Raw genomic sequence first — 6,000 nt, 5'->3', positions numbered from 1 at the left:
TTTTAAAAAAAAAAGTCATCAAAAATCATGTTTATGAAAGAATAACAGCTGAAATGTAATTGAGGCAGTATTTTAATGTTTTGTCTGGGTCACACAATGTAAACATTGTCATGTTTGTGATGTAAACTTTTCTCTCTTTTTTTTTTTTTTACTGAATTCTTGGGGCGAGATCGCATTGCCTTGTCTTGTGTGTCGGGGTGTAAATATTAATGGACTTGGCCTTTGTTTTACACACTGCATGTTCTCAAATGTCTGTTGGGTCACACTGGCTCTGTGACCAGGACATAGTGAAGATGTAAATAATTCTGCTTCGTCATGGGAACTGAGCTTTCCATGGGGGAGAAAGCGTGACTTTTTTTTGGTGGTGGGGGGGGGGGGGCTGTCTTTGAATGTATCCTGGAACTATTTTTGTTTCTTCCTTGACATGTAATAACAATTAAGCTGTAAAAAGTAAATGGCAGTGAAATATTATACTCAAAGGATGAGCTTTCTGTGTAAATGTTTTATATTGTCTTGTATACACCATGGCAGATTGTCTCTGGTGTCCTTATTTATTCTCGTTTAAGTCATTCTGCATCAGCGATGGATGCAATCCCATGTCGTAACTTGTCTTCGCGCACTCAAACTGCTGAGCAGCTCCACTGTCACACACTTTGCAGCTCCACCTAGAGGACAACGAATCTTAATATTCCTTTTTTCGATCGAATTTACCCTAACCGGACACTATATTAGGTACACTTCATGTCTCGAATATTCTATTTTTTACAAAGCTAGCGCATTTTTGATTGACACAGACAGGTAAGCATTATATTTAAAAACGTTTGTTTTGATGTAGAATGTGTACAACAAAAAAGCTTGGTGTTATTTTGTTGCAACTGCAGTACTTTTTTGTGCTTTTTTTTTTTAGGCAGCTCTCAACGGATCTCTGTAGGTGTACCTAATAAAGTGTCCAGTGAGTGTATTCTTCTCTTTGTGACCATCCTACCCCCCGCCCCTCCTAAAAATATTGTTAGATACATTATCGCACAGGCATACATAGTACAGTACAGTACCAACCACGTTCTTCTCTTTATCTGTGGCCAGATTCTTCATTGCATTCCTTGACTCCCCATTGGGTGAAAAGGGCTGATAAAAAATGAACATGTTTTCTTTCAGCGTCTCTCAACTCTCTTTCACTCCCCTTGTGTTCCTTCCTCTCCTCTCCCCTCTCCTGTCCTTGCTTGCACAGAACTTCTTTTTTTTTTTTCATTTCCTATAGTGTCATAAATTTGTGACGCTCAGCTTCACAACAGTAATGTGATATTTGCAAGTTGTGTTGTTTTACAAAAAGCAACAGAGCAGAAAAGAGACAGAGACCGATGGAGGGTGAGATGGATAAAGACAGATCCAGCAATGTTTCTTTGGTGAACTTTTATCGCAAGTTTAGCCAAAGTGTTAGTGTAAATCAGACATGTCCAATTCCCTCAGTGGAATTCCCCTGAAACTCCCCAGGGCCTTGGTGCTATATCTCAGCTGTCCGACAAGGCCTCTATCTCCCATCTCACTCTGCTTTGTGTGTGTTTATGTGTGAGCTTCACTGTTTCATCTTGGTCCAGTCGCAGCGCTCCAGCCTTTGAAGCCAGGTAGCTGCACAGTGTAACTGTGACTTTGACCACTTTCACATCCAATGTCTCAATTGAGGGAAGATTAAAAAATAATACGAATTTTTTTAAAAAAAACAACAACATTAAAGACAGAATAAATTGTTAATTTTGCATGCGAAGATACCAAGTCTTGTGCTGTAGATTTTTTTTCAGACATTTGAGCCTTCAAATTACATATGATTTTTTTTGAATATTTTTTTTTCTGTTTTACTGAATAATTTTTTTCTGTCCCAAAAAAAATTCAGAAAAACAGGCTGAAAAATGTATTCAGAAAAAAATAAGGAAAAACAGGGGGGGTGAATTATTCAGAAAAAAAAATGGATTATTCAAAAAAACAGACAAAAAATATTTGAGTTTTTTTTGTTTTTGTTTTTTTTTTTACCTCTGAACTCCAAGTGACAAGCAGACTCGCTAATTGCGGAAGCGGACACTTTCCCCGCATTCCTCCATATGCAATAAGATGGTCATGTTTACTTATTGGCTCTCAATAAAGGAATGAATGTGTATACTGTATTGTGGTTTGTTCTCTAATCTCCGAGGGAAAACCCCTTAAAAAAATATTCAGAAAAACAACACAAAAAAATCTGAAAAACAGAAAAAAATATATTTTATAAAACTGGGAAAAATTTGTCTGAAAAAAATTATTCATAAAAACAGAGGAAAATATTTTTTTTAAACAGAAAAAAAAATACGAAAAAAAACTGGGAAGAAAAAAATCAATAAAACATAGCTCCGCCCAAAAATTAGTCAGAAAAACAGGACAATTTTTTTTCAAGTGAATGCAATACACTTCCGTATAAATGTAAAAAAAAAAATAATAACAATAATAACAATAGTTTTAAAAAAAAAAAAAAATACTACTGTCAAGTATTTTCTTAGGTATATTTATAAATAATACATGAAGGAAACATCGTTCAATGTGTATTGACTTTTATGCAATAATAATAAATCAGATTTTTTTGTGCTTTTCTGGACACACAAAGTTGCTTCACAATGGATTCATTATTCATGCACTCGCACATTTACACTCTGGTGGCAGGAACCTGCATACGATGCACCACCACCAAACATTCACACCCAACCATACGCTAGTGTGAATAGCACTGGAGGTCACATGACCTGGAGATAGCAGGATTTGAACAACGGATCCTCCAGTTACTGGACGATCTCATCTACCTCCTGAGCCACGGCCACCACGTAATTGAGTTGTAACTCCCTGTAGCATGAGTTGAATGACAACACGCTCTGCAATTTTCTATACTCACTTGGATGATGCGTGAGTTGGAGAAGACGACTTGTGGTGAGAGGCAGGGAACAGCATTGACTGGTCGCCAAGGCATACTGTTTACTAGTAACCATTCACAATTACGAGGAATCCATCCAGTTTTCATTTAACATAACATGCATGTGTTGAATTAATCAAGAGTTTAAAAATAAAGAAATAAATGCATGGGCAGGGTGTTATGCTGAGATCTGAACGAAAGACTTGAAGACCACAGTTTTCATTCCTCTACTGAGTCAAGACACTAGATGGCGCAAAATTTTATTTGTATTATTATTTTATTTATTTAATGACTCTTTAAATACTGATGGATACAATGGCGGCCCTGAAGTGCAAAACACAAAAATAAATAACAAAACAATTAAAAACTAAACACAACAGCAAATCGTAAACAAAAACAAATAACTATGAAAAGCACAGGAACAAAAGGCCAATTGATTCTCATTTATGCATCACATTCAAATGCAAGTCCAAACAATAATAGGATTTGCAATGAACAACACTTCTTGTAAAATCACCCCAACTGTATTTTTGGTATATAATTGTAAAATTGAAAGTATTGACCAACTCAAAATTGTATCAAAATTTGTTGCTGTAAAATTTTGAGTTTATCCAACTTTTTTTTTTGTTTTAATTGAGTACATTATTGTTGCCTAAAAGAAGCACAAGGAAGTATATTAGTGACTTTATTTGCTGCACATTGTGCAGATGCAGATACCCCATTTTTCCAATTAAAATTACTTGTAGGCTAAAAAGTGTTCCATCATACATCAGTTTTCTCTCCCAGCTTTTAGGATGAAATCGTTGGCGTATGACATAGCTCAGCACACACTTCTGGAAATTCATACTGGCAGGGTTTGACTGAACCAAGTTCATTAATAATGATTTTGTATATCCTGTATCTATTCTGCACTATACAACATTCTAAAGCTTTTTCTTAATTATGCAGACATATCAAGAGTTTTGGAATGGAAACACAGTCAGGAATTATTTTCTTTTTTTTTTAGATACTGTATAAGTTTAGTTTAGAATAAATGTATTTTCATTATTATATTTTACCAAATTAGTTATACTGGATCAGGAAATAATTCCATTCATAATACTACAAGGAACATTTTGATATCAACGGGATTAATTCTATTTTGTGTCACACATTTACATTATTATCATTAGTAGTAGTATTGTTATTATTATAATGCCGGTAATAATAATTATCATTAATAGCAGTTGTAGCTACATTTAAAAGATTATTTTAACACTGAAACGTATTGTGAACAGAATAGAGGAAAAAAGTAACACGCACACACACAAAACACTCTCTTCCTTTATTATTGATTGAGCGCTGCTTTGTCGGAAAAACCTGAACATGACAAAAACACACAAAGGCATTCAGCAATAGGACTATAAGATTTTTTTTATTTTTTTTATCTTTGATGCAATTACCTCACATTAATAAAATGAGGAACTGTGTATTATTGGCCAGAGATCGTTTTTCCTTTCTGGTCTCATTTGGTGAAGCTTCCTGTATGTTACTACTATATTACTGTATGAAAAAAAAAAAGATTGTGCACAATGCAATGCAAAGACTAATTTGTGTATTTGCCAATTTATTATGGACAAGCCATTTTTTCCTGCTTCAGTGACTCACAATAAAAAAATGTGACAAGAAGAAAAAAAAATGTAAGTATTGAATGTAACAGCATCATGTTTGCATATTACCTATGGATTTTTGTTTTTATTTGTAATCTATATATATTTAATAAAATGCAATAGCTTTGAACTACACACATAAAAACATTTGCCAGTAAAGCCACCATTTTAGTTTCGACGACTATGTTAAAGCTATTCAATGAGACCATTTTCTAATCTCTTATTTACGGTAAGCAATATTTGAATTATGAGTAGGTAGGATTTGTTGAAGTCAAGTGTGCAGAATGTAATAAAATGATCTTGTATAATATGTGGATATGTACTTTTTAAAGAGTTAATATAAAGTTGAATAAACACTCTAAAATGCATAAAGTTTCAGGTTTGGGACGGGCTAGCTAGCTGACGATGAAGGCTGAGCAATCATTGAATCTCTACCGCCACCGTGTGGTGGAGGTATGCTGTCGTCATGGCAAAACAAACGTGGTTGGAATCAATCTATCACCTTTTGACAAACGACCGTTCACTCTCACAAACTCAGTTATGGGCAATTCACAGTTTCCAGATAAAGTGCACGTTTGGGGAATATGAGAGGAATGAGCCAGAGAAAGAACATGCAAGACTGCACAAAGGAGAGCCTGAGCCCAGATTTCTTTTGTAGGCCTACATGCTGAGCAAGGGGTGACATTTTCAGTACAAGGAAAATAACTATGTAGAACATTACAAAAATTATGTAACTTTGGCAAGTTCAGCTATTTTTAAATCAGTATTTTACATGATGTTGTATAGACAACATTTCTCATAGCGCCAATGTATACGGACGTTTAAAAAAAATACAAAATATAAAATAAAAGTGAAGGAAGGAAAATAAAAGTTTAAAGGGAAAATAATTATTAGTAAAGTCAGAATTTACATGTTCAAAGAGAGTAGGAAGAAGTACAAGAACTTATCTAGTCTTACCCCTTATTACTTATATAATGATAAGTTATTATATTTAATAATATATCATTAAAATAGAAAAGAAAGCAAATGAAGGGGGAAAATGAATATGATAAATTTTTGTCTCATGCAATCAGTAAGGGTGGGAAAATTATATGACGGCATTTCGGATCAATGCTAAAACAATCACATTAGAAAACAAAAAAATACAGTAATTTTGATTACATGGTCACATTTTATTTTCATTCGTATAATAAAAAAAAATTCTCGGTTCACGTTAACTCATTTACTGCCATTGACAGCTATAGACGTCAAAAATTCATTTGAACTATTTCTATTAATTTCACATTTTTTTCTACTTTTGTTAACAAGAGTATGAAAACCCAGAAAAAGTGTATTGTACATTTAGAACAGATATAACATTTGTGATTCATCTTGAGTTTAAATAATTAAGTAATTAAACAAAAAAGAAAATATTACAGAATTAGA

This window comes from Vanacampus margaritifer, chromosome 6 (assembly GCF_051991255.1).
Source record: "Vanacampus margaritifer isolate UIUO_Vmar chromosome 6, RoL_Vmar_1.0, whole genome shotgun sequence".
Taxonomy (NCBI): Eukaryota; Metazoa; Chordata; class Actinopteri; order Syngnathiformes; family Syngnathidae; genus Vanacampus; species Vanacampus margaritifer.
Note: the sequence above shows the minus strand (reverse complement) of the source record.